Source organism: Choloepus didactylus, chromosome 11, assembly GCF_015220235.1.
Source record: "Choloepus didactylus isolate mChoDid1 chromosome 11, mChoDid1.pri, whole genome shotgun sequence".
NCBI lineage: Eukaryota > Metazoa > Chordata > Mammalia > Pilosa > Megalonychidae > Choloepus > Choloepus didactylus.
This window is the reverse complement of record NC_051317.1, coordinates 45,269,734-45,282,991: the sequence shown is the minus strand read 5'-3', so window position 1 is coordinate 45,282,991 and position 13,258 is coordinate 45,269,734. Positions and strand designations below refer to the sequence as shown.

The 13,258-nt window shown below is 35.9% G+C and overlaps 1 protein-coding gene across 3 annotated transcripts in view; it reads left to right on the top strand.

Annotated features, from left to right (window-relative positions):
- The window catches only part of CDH18 (cadherin 18), a 510,079-nt gene that overhangs the window by 253,746 nt on the left and 243,075 nt on the right, over positions 1-13,258 (top strand). The window lies entirely within an intron of this gene.

Genomic DNA, 13,258 nt, shown 5'->3' with positions numbered 1-13,258 from the left:
ATTTGTTGTTACTATTTTTGTTCAGAAAATTTGCTGAATTAATTTTGTAAAAGTCTTTATTCTTTGTCATATTTTGGTGTCCACCAAAATCTCTGCTCATTTAGCTTTTAAGAACAGAGATTTCTTTATATGTCTGGAACCATTATGCCTCCTAGTCCTTGCTGTGGGGCAGTATTGTGCATGCCTTCACCACACTGCCAGGCAGAATACAACTCCACCTTTGCCTTCACTCCCTGCTTTCTTCAGAGCCTCAAGGTTAGCTAAAGGTGAGAACTGATGGTCTTCTCAGGTCTTTACTAGGAATGTGTACTGCCCTGAATATCTGCAGAGTCCTATGCAGGCCTGTGGCCTTGCAGATTGCCAGCAACAGGTTGAAGCTTCCAAAGTCTCCTATGGATTTCTTAATCTCCAGCTTTTGCTTTTAAGCTTTTTGTTTAGCTTATCGGTAAGCCCTAACTGCTATCCACTGTCCCAGGAAACTACAATAGTCAACAAAGTGCTTCTGATTGTTTTTGACAAATGTCTCTAGGGATAAATGTTGTTTGCACTGGTAGATCTCTGAATCATGTCAATTAAAGGCAGCCTGGAGTGGTAGAGTCTTCCAAGGAATCACCAGACAGCTCAAGTAATTAGAATTCTCTGGGAATATGGATCCCCTCCACAACCCTTCTGCCCCCTTGGATTGGTTGCCAGGCTGCTGGTTTTCACTGTGATTTAGGCATGTTGGTTTTCAACACTGTAGTGGAACTGGAAGAAGGCATTGGGATTAAGGCACATTGAAACGCCACGAATCTCACTATTCTTGTAGAAATTCAGCCATTTATTCTTTTTAAAATAAATACTCCCTGGAGTGGTGCATGTCTGATTAATTTCCAGAGTTATAAAAAAATTGACTGTGTCAATTTTTGCAGTTCAATGTTTTATGAAGGAAAATTTTTGTTTTCATTGTGTTTATGGAGTTTCTGAAGGTTCTAAATCTATCCTATTTGCTGTTGCCACCAGTACATTTAAATCTAATGTGATTATTGATATGATTCATTAAAAGTCAACAATATTGTTACTGTATATACATTGTACAATTTTTGTTGTTGTTCTATAATTCTCCTTTTGTCTTCTCTTGTGTTGAAATAATTCTTATTGAATGTTTTAATTCTCCTCTTAGCATTCATGGCTATGCCTCTCTTTATTAATTGTTCATGTCTGCTAAAGTATTCACAGTATGCATTCAGAGTCTATTCAGAGTCATATTGTACTGTTTCACACCTGACACTTCACATTTTCTACATTTTTCCCTCTGCTCATCTGACACATTATACTTTCTCTGTCTCAATTTTTACTTCACTCTTCAAACTTTCTCATTCGCAAATGCAGTAGCCTTAAGAAAGTGTAATTACTATTACCTGCTGCCTGTAAAGTTTTTTCTTATTTTCTCATATACTTTATTTAAATTACCTTGTAGATCCCATTTTACAATGTTATTTTGGCTTAAACAGTTAGTTGTCTTGAGACTGCAAAAATTAAAATCCTTCCCCCAAAAAACAACCCACAAAATTTTTTATCATTTATTCTTCACTAACCACTTCTGGATCACTTCGTAACTGTTCAGCTGAGTTTAAGTCTGGTAACGTTTTTATATCTTGATGCTTCTTTGTAATTTTTTTGTTTATTCATTGGAATCCCATAATATATCATGAATTTATTTTTTAAAATTTCAATCATCATATTTGATTAATAATAGTTCTTTAAATTCATGATTTGTATTGGCTATTGAAAATACAAAAAAAAAAGTGAATTAAACTAGGCTCCTGCTTTCAATGAGTGCCAAGTCAAGTGAGATGGAAGGGGCACTGCATAGAAAATTATAGCATGAGGTTCTTCAGCATCATGAAATAGTATCATCTTATTTGGATGAGAATTCAGAGGCATTTTCAGAGAGGGGAGGTGATCACTTGATTCCACATAGATTAATTTTTAAAGTCTAAATTGACGGGCATTCAGTCTGAACAAATTGGCGCTTTAGGAGCCAGTTCATCCAGTTCAGTCTGCTTGAAATTCAGAGTGAATGGAAAAATGCAGGAGGATTAAATTAAAAGCATAGGCAAGAACCAGATCAAGATTTGTGCTTTCTGAAAGCTGTGGGGAACCACTCAAGTGTTTTATGCAGTAGAGAAACAGATTCAAATTTTAGAAATAAAACCCTGAACTGTAATGTGAATGGCTTTTGCAAGGGGACAGGGACAGGAACAGAGGAAGTGAAATTACTTAGGGGATGACTGTAATGGTCTAAGTCTGAGAGCATGAATTAATTCAGTGGCCACTGTGATGGAATGAAGGGGATGTATTTAGGATATTTTAAGAACATAGAATCACAGGAAATTAGAAACCTATTAGTGAGGGAAATAGAGAATGAAATATCAACTTTAATGCATACCATTTCAATCTTGGATAACTGAGAGAAGTGTAAGAAAGCCTCAGTTATTCAACTCAAATAAAAACAAGTTAAGCCACAGAATGAATTCAGGGTTGTAACTGAACAATCTGGACAGTATGATTCAAAAAGTTTGGAATAAATTTTCCATTCTTAATAGGATTAACTGAAAGGAAAAGTTTGTGCACAATAAGAGAACTAGCTGAATTTTTATTTCAACATACAGGGTTATGCAGATTCAAACTCTGGGTGGAATAACCCCATTCTACAGCAAAGGAAAATTTAGCAAGACACACTACACTGTCTGACTTATTGTGCCTTAAATTAAGATTTTTCCCATCTTCACTCTTTTCCCATTCTCCTCAATTTCAGAGTGAGATTGCAATATGTGAGAATGTGTGTATGTATCTTTCTATTCTTAATCTGTCATCTATTTTTGAAAATTAAGTTATTCAATAACTAGGAGAGTTTTTGTGACCTTAAGAAAATCTCAGTGGAAACATAGGAATTAAATGCATTATACAGATGATTGTGAGAAAAAGGTACAATGATATTTTAAAAAAATCTTGAATAATTTCAACTCCTTATTGTGAAAGAAGAAACAGGACTGTAGATTGAGACACAATGCCCTTTCATCTGGGAGAAATTCCCAGGAAGAGAACATTACTTTCACCTAACACTTCTATCAGAGAACTTACCATTCTGTGGCTCTGATGCTCTTTCTCTCTCACTATACTAAAAATTCCTTATGGACAAAAGACTTTGTATGATTCATTACAGGAAATTTCCTGGAATATTAAGGATGCAGTTAATTTCATTTCTTCCATTCAATTACATTGTATTGGATTTTAACCAAGAATAAACAAGAAGACTGTGTTGATGCATGCCTGAGATTTGCCTGAATAGAAGTGCAGAAATAAAAGGGCTTAGGTGAGAGAAATGTGAGATGGACAATGCTACAATTCTAAAAAAATATCAATAAGGATTTGAATAGGACATATAGGCAATTGAGCAATTATTATGATTGACAGTACCTTGGGAACTTAATGCAATAGCCTGGGAGTTTTAGTCAAATTGAGGACAGAACTTAGCAAATAAGGCATGACCATAAAAAATATCAAATTCTTATGCAACTCCCAAGGAAAATCTATCCAAAGTTGGAGGTAATACATAAGAAGGACATTGTACCTGAGATAGTCCCAATGATTCTTACTATTTTTACAAAGGGCTACAATGGACTGTGATTTTCCAAGTAAATGATTCCAATAAAACCCAGCACCTTTCTTTAGTGATAATAATAATGATAAAAACAATAGCAATATTTATATAAAAAGTAATAGTTATTCATTCAATCAAATAAAAACATGAAAGATGTATAAAGGGAAATTGACAAGCTCACCATGTAGTCTTCTTTTCTGCTTTCCCTCATATCTCACTTGTCTGGGTTATATTGTTCCCCAACTTTCTACAAGTTCACTATGCATATACACATACAAATACGTAGTGTTTTGTTATTATTTGTTATTTTTAGCTAAATAAAATAATACTTTCCCATATTATTCCACAATAGCATTTTCTAAATTAAGAACAAATTACAGATAGTTATTCAGAACATATCAATGTTCATAGTTTAATGATAATTCCTAATTTAAAAAGATAACTCACCCTTTTGCTGTCCTTTATATTTTTTGTTTACTTCTAAAAAAATCTAAAATTTTCATTCTTCTATAGATATCCTTTTATGCAGTTACTTTTTCTTTCTTTTTTTTTTTTTTTTCCAGGATTCTACATGCTCCTGGATTGCTTTTATCTTACTAGTTGGTGTTTTTCAATCTCTTTCTGGTCCCTCTGGCTTTTTAACTTTGAAGCACTACAGGCTTCAATGCTCAGTGTTTCTCTTCTCTTCTGCGCTCATTCTGTTGATGAGCTCACCCTGTGTCATGGTTCTAAATATTACCTTTATGCTTATGTCTCCCAAGTTTACAAAGCCAACAGAACTTTTCTGAACTCCTGACTGAATATGCAAATGCATTTTCTACTCCTTCGCTGAGAACTCCAATAGAAACTAATATTTGGCATATCCAAAATTGAATTCCTGATTTTCCCCTCCAAACTACCTATACCTGGATCCTTCTACGTCTCCATTGATGCCAACTTAATCATTTTTCTAACTCAGGAAAGAGGCCTATAGTCATATTTGATCTGTCTTCTCTTCTACCCCATATCCAGTACTTAAGGAAGACTTTGCTCTACTTTCCAAATATATTTGTGATAAAACCACATCTTACTGGTTCATGCCACCATTAGCTATTACCTAGTTACCACGGTAGCATTCTATCAAGTGTCCTTGACCTTACTTTTTCCTACATATATCCTGTCCTCAATATTTAAGAGAGTGACACTTTTGAGATTCAAACCAGATTTGGAAATCCCACTACTTAAAAGTCTACAATGTCTCCCCATCTCACAGCATGGTCCTCCATGAGCTCACTTCCTGTTTTTCCCTGGTCCCTTCCACTACTCTCCTCCTCACCCATGCTGCTGTGGTCACACTTCCCCCCTCATGCTTCTTGAGCCTGCTAGTCATGTGCCTCTCTTGACCCTTTTTCCCTCACTGTCCCCTCTGCCTGCAGTGCTCTTTCCAGAGAAATGCCCTTGGCTAGCCCTTCCTACCCTCCAAGAATTTGTGACAATCTCACCGTCTTCATGAGCCTTATCTAACTTCTTTTATTAGTTTCTTGTTGCTGCCCTAACAAATTAGCATAAACTCAGTGGCTTAAAGTAGCAGCATTTATTGTTAAAAAATTCTGTAATTCAGAAACCCAACATGGATTTCACTGAGCTAAAAGCAAGATGTCAGCAGAGTGTCCTTGCCTTTTCCAGTTTCTAATGACCTCACTCTGGTACTTGCACAGAGACTCCTACATTTCAGAACCAGCAACTGGGCATTGATACCTCTCATGTTGCCATCTTTCTCTCTTATCCAGCTGGGAGTCCTTCTAAGGACTGATGTGATCAGATTGAGCCCATTCAGAAATCCAGGATAATCATTCCCTGGCAAAGTCCCTTTTTCCATGTGTTCCAGTTTGCTAATGCTGCCATTATGCAAAATATCAAAATGGATTGGCTTTTGTAAGGGGATTTATTTGGCTGCAAATTTACAGTTTTAAGGCCATAAAGTATCCAAACTAAGGCACCAACAGGAGGATAACTTCACTGAAAGAAGGCTGATGCATCTGAAACATTTCTGTAATCTGGGAAGGCACATACCTGGAGTCTGCTGGTACTTTGCTCCCAGGTTTCATTGCTTTCAGCTTTTGATTCCAGTGGTTTTCTGTTTAAAGATCTGTGGATTCTCACTTAGCTTCTTGGGGCAAACTCTGGGCTTCATCTCCATACGTCTTTCTGTCTGCATCTCCAAACGTCTGGGTCTGTGTCAGCTCTCTCTGTTAGCTTCTTAAGGACTCCAGTAAACTAATCAAGACCTACCTTGAATGGGTAAAGTCACACCTCCATGGAAATAATGTAATCAAAAGGTCTCACCGCAATTGGGTGGGTCACAACTCCATGGAAACAACCTGATTCAAAGATCTCACCAACAATAGGTCTTCTGTTACAAGATGGCATTAAGGAAAATGCCTTTTATAGGGTACATAACAGATTCAAACCAGCACATTATGTACAGAAATGTGCTCACAGTTCCCAGGAATTTAATTTATAGACATCCTTCAGGAGCCATTACTTAGCATTGCAAACTCTCTGCACCACCCCAACCCCCTTGGATATTGCTTCCATTCCTTTTCTCTGATTTCTCTGTCTCCTTTTTAAGCATAGTTCTCACTTTCTGGCATATTTTATGATATATCCATCAGGTTCATTGCCTATTGTCTGTTTCTCCACATTGGAAAGAATATAGGCTCTGCCATAGAAGGGATCACTACTTTCTTGTCCAGTAATGTATCCTAGCACCTAGGACAATGACTGGCACATGGTGAGAGGTCCAAAAAATATTTGTTGAATGAAACAGACCCCTTAAAGCAATTGCTGAATCAAACAGTAATCTTATATTTTAATAAATATCATCAGATGAATTTCCTAAAGATGAAAGCAATTCATACTGCCATCATCCTCCTTTCTTCTCCCTTCCAAGCACAATTACTGTTTTATTACTTACATAAAGGGCTAAAATGATTAGCAATGGCAGAATTTTTAATAGGGATAGACGTCTAACCCATTTGAATATGTGGGTAATGTATTGATACACTATTTTCTTGGAATTGTGGAAAGGTTTAATAGACTATGTGGATCTTTTTGTTGTTGTTGTTGGTTGGTTGGTTATTTTTGTCTTTAAAAAGACAAAAGTCTAATCTGTTCCTGAGGGTGTGAACCCACTGTAAGTAAGAACTTTTGATCAGGTTACTTCAGTTAAGGTGTGGCCCAGCACTATCAAGAAGGGTATTAATCTTATTACTGGAGGACTTTATAAGCAGAATGAAATTCAGTTATATAGAGAGAAACCCTCAGGAAGCAAAAAGCTGATGAACAGAATCTGCAACAGAAGGGAGAGACCAGGAGATGCTGCCATGTGCCTTTCCATGTGCTTAGATAGGGACCAAGGATCACCAGCTGCCATCTCCAGAATACCACGGCCTGTGAGAAGAAAGCATCACCTTGATGATGCCTTGATTTGGACTTTTTCCCATCCTCAAACTGTGAATGAATAAATTCTCAGTGTTTAAGATGACCCATTTGATGGTTATTTGTTTAAGCAGTCTAGGAAACTAAAACAGATTTTGGTACCAGGAGACTGGGATGCTGTTATTGCAAATATCAAAAATGTGTAAATGGCTTTGGAATTGGGTAATGGGTAGAGGTTGGAAGAGTTACGAGGTGCTTATTACAAAGGGCCTAGATTGCTTTGAAGAGTCTATTGGTAGAAACAATGGATATTAAAGGCACTTCCAACAATGCCTTATAAGGAAATAATGAATATGCTATAGGAAACTGGAGGAAAGATGAACCTTGTTTACAGTGGCAGACAACTTGGAGAAATTGATTTCTGATGGTGGATGGGAAGCAGAACTTGAAAATAATGAAATCAGATATTTAGCTGAGGAGATTGCCAAGCTAAGTATGGAAAGTACAGCCTGCTTTCTCCTTGCAGCTTAAGGAATAAGCTGAGGACTGAACTGGGCACAAATAAACCAGAAATAGATGGTCTGGAAAATTCTGAGCTTCCAGAAAGCAAGTCCACAGAGAATATTGCTCTATATGAGAGTTTAATTGAACGTAGATCCAGTCAGCCATTTCAGGGTAAGTCAAGATTGGAAGTGCAGTTCTGCAGGAAAGAATAGGAAGTCTCTATTGTCTGATGGTTTGGACCCCCGTGAACTACATTCGAAACCAAAATGGTTTCTGCAAGATTTGAATGAATGGGACCACTTTCAACCTGGACTAAAAGGGACAGAAAAGGGACAAATTGAAGGAAGAATTGCTCCAAGGGCAGAACCAGGGAAGCTGAAGTCTGGACCAAAGCCATGTTCTCAGGCCACAAGGGTGGGTCCACCCATTGTGTGGAAAGGGCTAGTCCATCCCTGTGCTTGAAGGGGGTGGGCCTTCCAGCCCATTGTTCAAGGAGAATGCTGTCACCCCAGTGCTTAGAGATGGTGGGACCTATGCCCAAGCACTCACAGAGAATCTATTTGTCATCACAGTGCTCAGAAAGGGTGGAGTTTCACCCCAATGTTCAGGGAGAACATGGCCAGAGCATGGCCCTGTGCAAGCACTTGGAAGGGGTGGGGCTGCCACATTGTGAGGCCTAGAGGACAGAACATCATTCCATAGATTATTCTCAGATCTTAAAATCATATGGAGTTTGCTCTGCTTGGTTTTAGATCAGTTTGGGATCAGTGACTACAGTTTTCTTTCCAATTTCTCCCTATGGGTATGGGAATGTTTATCCTATGTCCCCATTTTATATTGGAAGCAGAGAACTCATTCTATAGGTTTCACAGGTCCAAAGACAGAGGGAAATTATGCCCCAGGATTGACCTCACCCATAACTTATTTTGATGAGACTTTGTACCAAGCATTCTTTATGAAAGGACATAAGGCTTTTGGGAATTTGTGATGGAATGAGTGCATTTTGCATGTAGAAAGAAAGTAATTCATTATTGAGTTTGGACCTTTTGATGAGGTTACTTCAGTTAAGATGTGGCTCAGCCTTGTCAGAACGGGTCTTTTTCCTATTAATGGAATCCTTTAAAAGCAGAATGAAATTCAGATATAGAGAAAAAGGTACATGAAGTATGAAACTGAACACCAATGGAACTTGCAATAGAAGGCTATGTGCCTTGGCCATGTGACTAATTAAGGACCAAGGATTGCCAGCAGCCATCTCCAGAATGCCACAGTGTTTTGGAAGAAAGCATCAACACGATGATGTCTTTATTTAGGCTTTTTCCCAGCCTCAAACCATGAGTGAACAAATTCCCATTGTTAAACCTAATTCTTTTCACAGTATTTGCTTGAGTAGCCAAGGAACTAAAACACAGAACCACCTCTATCTCATCTAGATCCAGAATGGGAAATATAAGAAGACAAGTAAATTCTGACATAGAGTAAGTGCACTTACATATCCTATATATCTCACTCCAATTCCAATCAATTAGCCACTTTTTAATGCCTCTAGCAATTAGCAGTAAAATATTACCCAAATATTTGGTACAACTGAATGAAACATTCTAAAGCCAATAGGTATAAAATTATGAAAACTTTAAACCTTTGAGAATTTTTGCAGTTTTTTTCATCTTGAATAGTATAATTCTTGAATTCCTTATACCGGAATTCAGAGAATGTAACACTAAAACAGGTTTTGCCTTTTTCTCCTTTTCCTCTCCTCCTCTGTGGACATTTGTTTCCTTCTCCAAAAACATAAACATAAATCAACTAAAACCTAAAAACTACAATTCAAATGCAAGAGACCTTTGTTCTCCAACATTTCCAGTTAATAACACATATACTTTATGTTCACTACTATCTGGCTACTCCAGAGAAACAGAACTAACTCTGAGAGATAGATAGATAGATAGATAGATAGATAGATAGATAGATAGATAGATAGAAAGAGAGGGAAGGAGATTTTTTATTATAAGGAATCAGCTCACGCATCTTTGCGAGCTGGTAAGTCCAAATTCTGTAAGACAGACTGTAAGCTGGAGAATCCATTAAAGGTGATTATCAAGACTGGAAAGTCCATACTCCCCTGGGAAAGCTGGCTGGCTGAAGTTAAGGAAAAAATTCTTCTTTCTGCAATCTTCAGCTCTGGATTTTAAGATCTCCAACCGATTGCGTGAGGAGACTCCCCACATTGCTGAGGGCAATTTCCATTATTGATTGTAAATGCAACCAGCCATAGACGCATTCAACTGATTATGTATGCAAATCCATCAATGAAATACCCTAACAGTAACAATCAGGCCATATTTGCTTGACAAAACAACTGGACACTATAACCTAGTGAAGTTTAATATGAAATTAGCCATCATACCTTACTTCCTTATTCTGATCCAATTTTGTAATCTTTGCACTTATATTTTTACTTGATCCACATTGTTTTTGTAGTCGAATGCAATTCTTTGACACTGCTCTTTAACATAACATTTTACATATTTATTAATGCACAATTAGAAATTATGGTTAATGAATTTATTTTATCACAGAGGCAGAGGAATGGTTATTATTTGATTTTTTTTTGCCTCAACTACTTATTAAAATAGTTCAGTTGAATTTTGTTTTTTTCTGCTTACATGCTTACATTTTAACATAAAAATACAACATTCTGAAATGACAGATGCAAAATAAGTTTAAATGACATTCTCTCCCTGTGATTTTCACATTTCTCTCACATTGTAATACTTGTATTTTGGGCAACAGATATTGGAGATGATGATAATAGTGAAATATAATATAATATTGGTGCCTTTATTTCTGACTTCCAATGGAATATTGTAAACGTGAGTTTCCTCTTTATGAAAGTTTCTAAATTATGTGGTCCAAAAATATCACACTTTTAAGTCAGTGACCTTTCTTTTTAACATAGCTTTAAGTTCTAACTAAAAACAACTTTCTAAATTAATTGCTCTGCCATCATCTTCTTAACCTTTTAAAGTTACTCTTCCCCAAGGGATAGAATATTATGTAAGTGAGGAATTCTGCATTAGAATGAAAGCTATAAATTTGTAAGTCCTGATCCTAATGGGGACCAGGGTGCATAAATGAGTTTTCTAGGGTGAAATCACATGACTCACATTAGCTTTCTAAATGCCATAGGTTACTACTTAGCAATAAAGAAGAGACAATTTATTAAAGTGAGGGAAGTGTCCATTTGCTTTACTGGGTTGGCAAGTTTTCCTTTTCTCTCTTTCTTCACCCCTCTCCTCTCTGCTGTTTTCCAAAGAACAGTTAATTAATCATATATTATTCAATGATCAGACACAAAAGAATTATTCCTTTATGCTTTTAGGCAAAAGAACATCTGTCCTTCAGAAAAAAAATCACCTGCTTTGCAAAATCTCAAAGCTCTAAAAGTATATTCCCACCACTGTACCTTATATTAAGTCCCTGCTACTACTCTCTTCGTGGTATTTCTAAACAGTCTACTACAAAGGGTTGTTTGTACATGACTAAAGTCAACTTCCTCTTCTGAACATCTCCACAGATTTCAACGTACAAAAATGCTGGACATCTGTCTTAAATAACATAGTAGCTACCTAAAATTACAGCCTAATATTTTACTGTTTATGAAATCAGTAGTGTATATGTATCTAGATTCTTTCTAACTTCATTGCTCTGTATCTAGTCTTTTTCTTTACATGCCTTACTGCTGCCTACACTCAAAAAATAGCACATTTATATGCTGATTATCTGTATTACCTGATTACTTGTATCCAAAAGTTTTCACTGCATTTCTCAAGATTTCTTCCAGTACTGCCACAATTACTGTTCCTTCTATTCATTCACTCATTCAGTCAGTCACCATTAGATAAGTTACAAAACCCAATACAAAATTTGTGCTCATCATCAGTCCTACAGCCTATGCATTAAACAAAATAAAATAGTATAACTGTTGTTTCTCACAGGCTCCCCCTTGATTGCAGCATGCATGTTGGGAACAGAATGGAATATTTGAGAATAAGTGTGGTTGGGAAGAGGGAGTCTTGGGAGGGGATGACTTTGTTGCTTTACAAGTGGTTATTTTTCTTCTCAAACTATTGTTATGGATTGAATCGTGTCCTCTACAAAGACATGGTCAAGTCCTAATACCCAGTTTGGTAAATGTGAACTCATTAATAAATGGAATCTTCAAAGACCCTATTAAGATGAGGCTAAACTGAATCAAGATTGGCCCAATACCTTCTAGCCTCCAAAACTGTGAGACAATACATTCCTGTTGTTGCAGCCAACTAACCTGTGGTATGTTGTTACAGCAGACTTGGCAGACTAAGACAACTGTTAATCAATTGACTAAATGCTACCGTGAAGGTTTCTCATTGTTACTAACATGAAAACTTATTGTTTTAAGATAAGACCAAGCCAACTGAGAACTTTAAACTTTATTAATAAAATGATCATCTACATATTTAAAAACCCAAAATGAATATTATCGACAACTGATATTATCTGAAATTGTTTAGAATATTTTGAAGAAACTCTTACCCATGTTGTCCACCAATGTAAATGTTGCTGAGTCGCAATTCATTAAGCATATTAAGAACCCATTTTAACTTATGAATATCTTCTGAAATCTTTATGCTAATGGGCTTATAATTACACAAACTTTATGAATATGGAGGCAGATTCAAGTCTTAAAATCTTAAACCTTGAAATTGCTGACATTTTTCTGGAGTCTGAATTAGATTGATTCAGAACCTGTGTATAGTGTATCATGTATAGTTTTATGTAATAGATGCTTTAGATTGGATATGTGGCAGTTGTCTGCTACATAAAGTAGCTTTTCTCCTAGGAAATAAAATGATATGTCAAGATGTATAAAGAAACAAATAATTACATTTTCATGCATGCGTATAGTTTTCTCCACTCATTTCTTTCTGCATTCTTCTTTTAGTATCATTTCACTAATAAAGTGTGAATCCTTGAAAGATGCATTTTCTGCACTGTGCTGGTGTATTTTTAGTCCTTTCTGTAAAAGCTCCAAATAAGCATACATTTTCCAATGATCTAATTTGTTGAAACTTGTTAAGTGATTAGCATCAGAATTTTGTCCCTGTTGTATGCTATGTGTTTCCAAGATAGAAGTAAAATGATTCCTGTTGTATTATTATTATGTTTGTTGCATCAGTTTTCCCATAATCATGTCCTTTTATCATATTTCATTGCTTATTCTATACTTTATCTTTTTCCAATGTATCCAATAAGTTCAGAAACTTTAAAATAAGCTTTGAAAATGTTCACTTTACTATGGTAAAAAAAAAAAAAAAAAAAAGCTGAAATGCTATGTGAACAAGTTTCAATATTTTAATGTTTCCAAGTGTCAGAAATGAGATAAGGTGAGTAGTTGAGGCTATGTGTCTAAAAGGCTTTTATCTGAAGGATAACTGTTCAGATATATTGGGAAAACAATTCTTTAAATATGTGATTTGATTTCAGAAAATATCATATATATAGCAGTGGCACTCATGGAAGTATTTAACTGGATTTTTAGGTTATAAAGTTATACTAGAAATTTAAATACAGATTATACACAGTTAAAAAAATATGTACAGGTTTTTTAAATCCCAAAAAATATAGTTAGTAATTACCTTAATATAT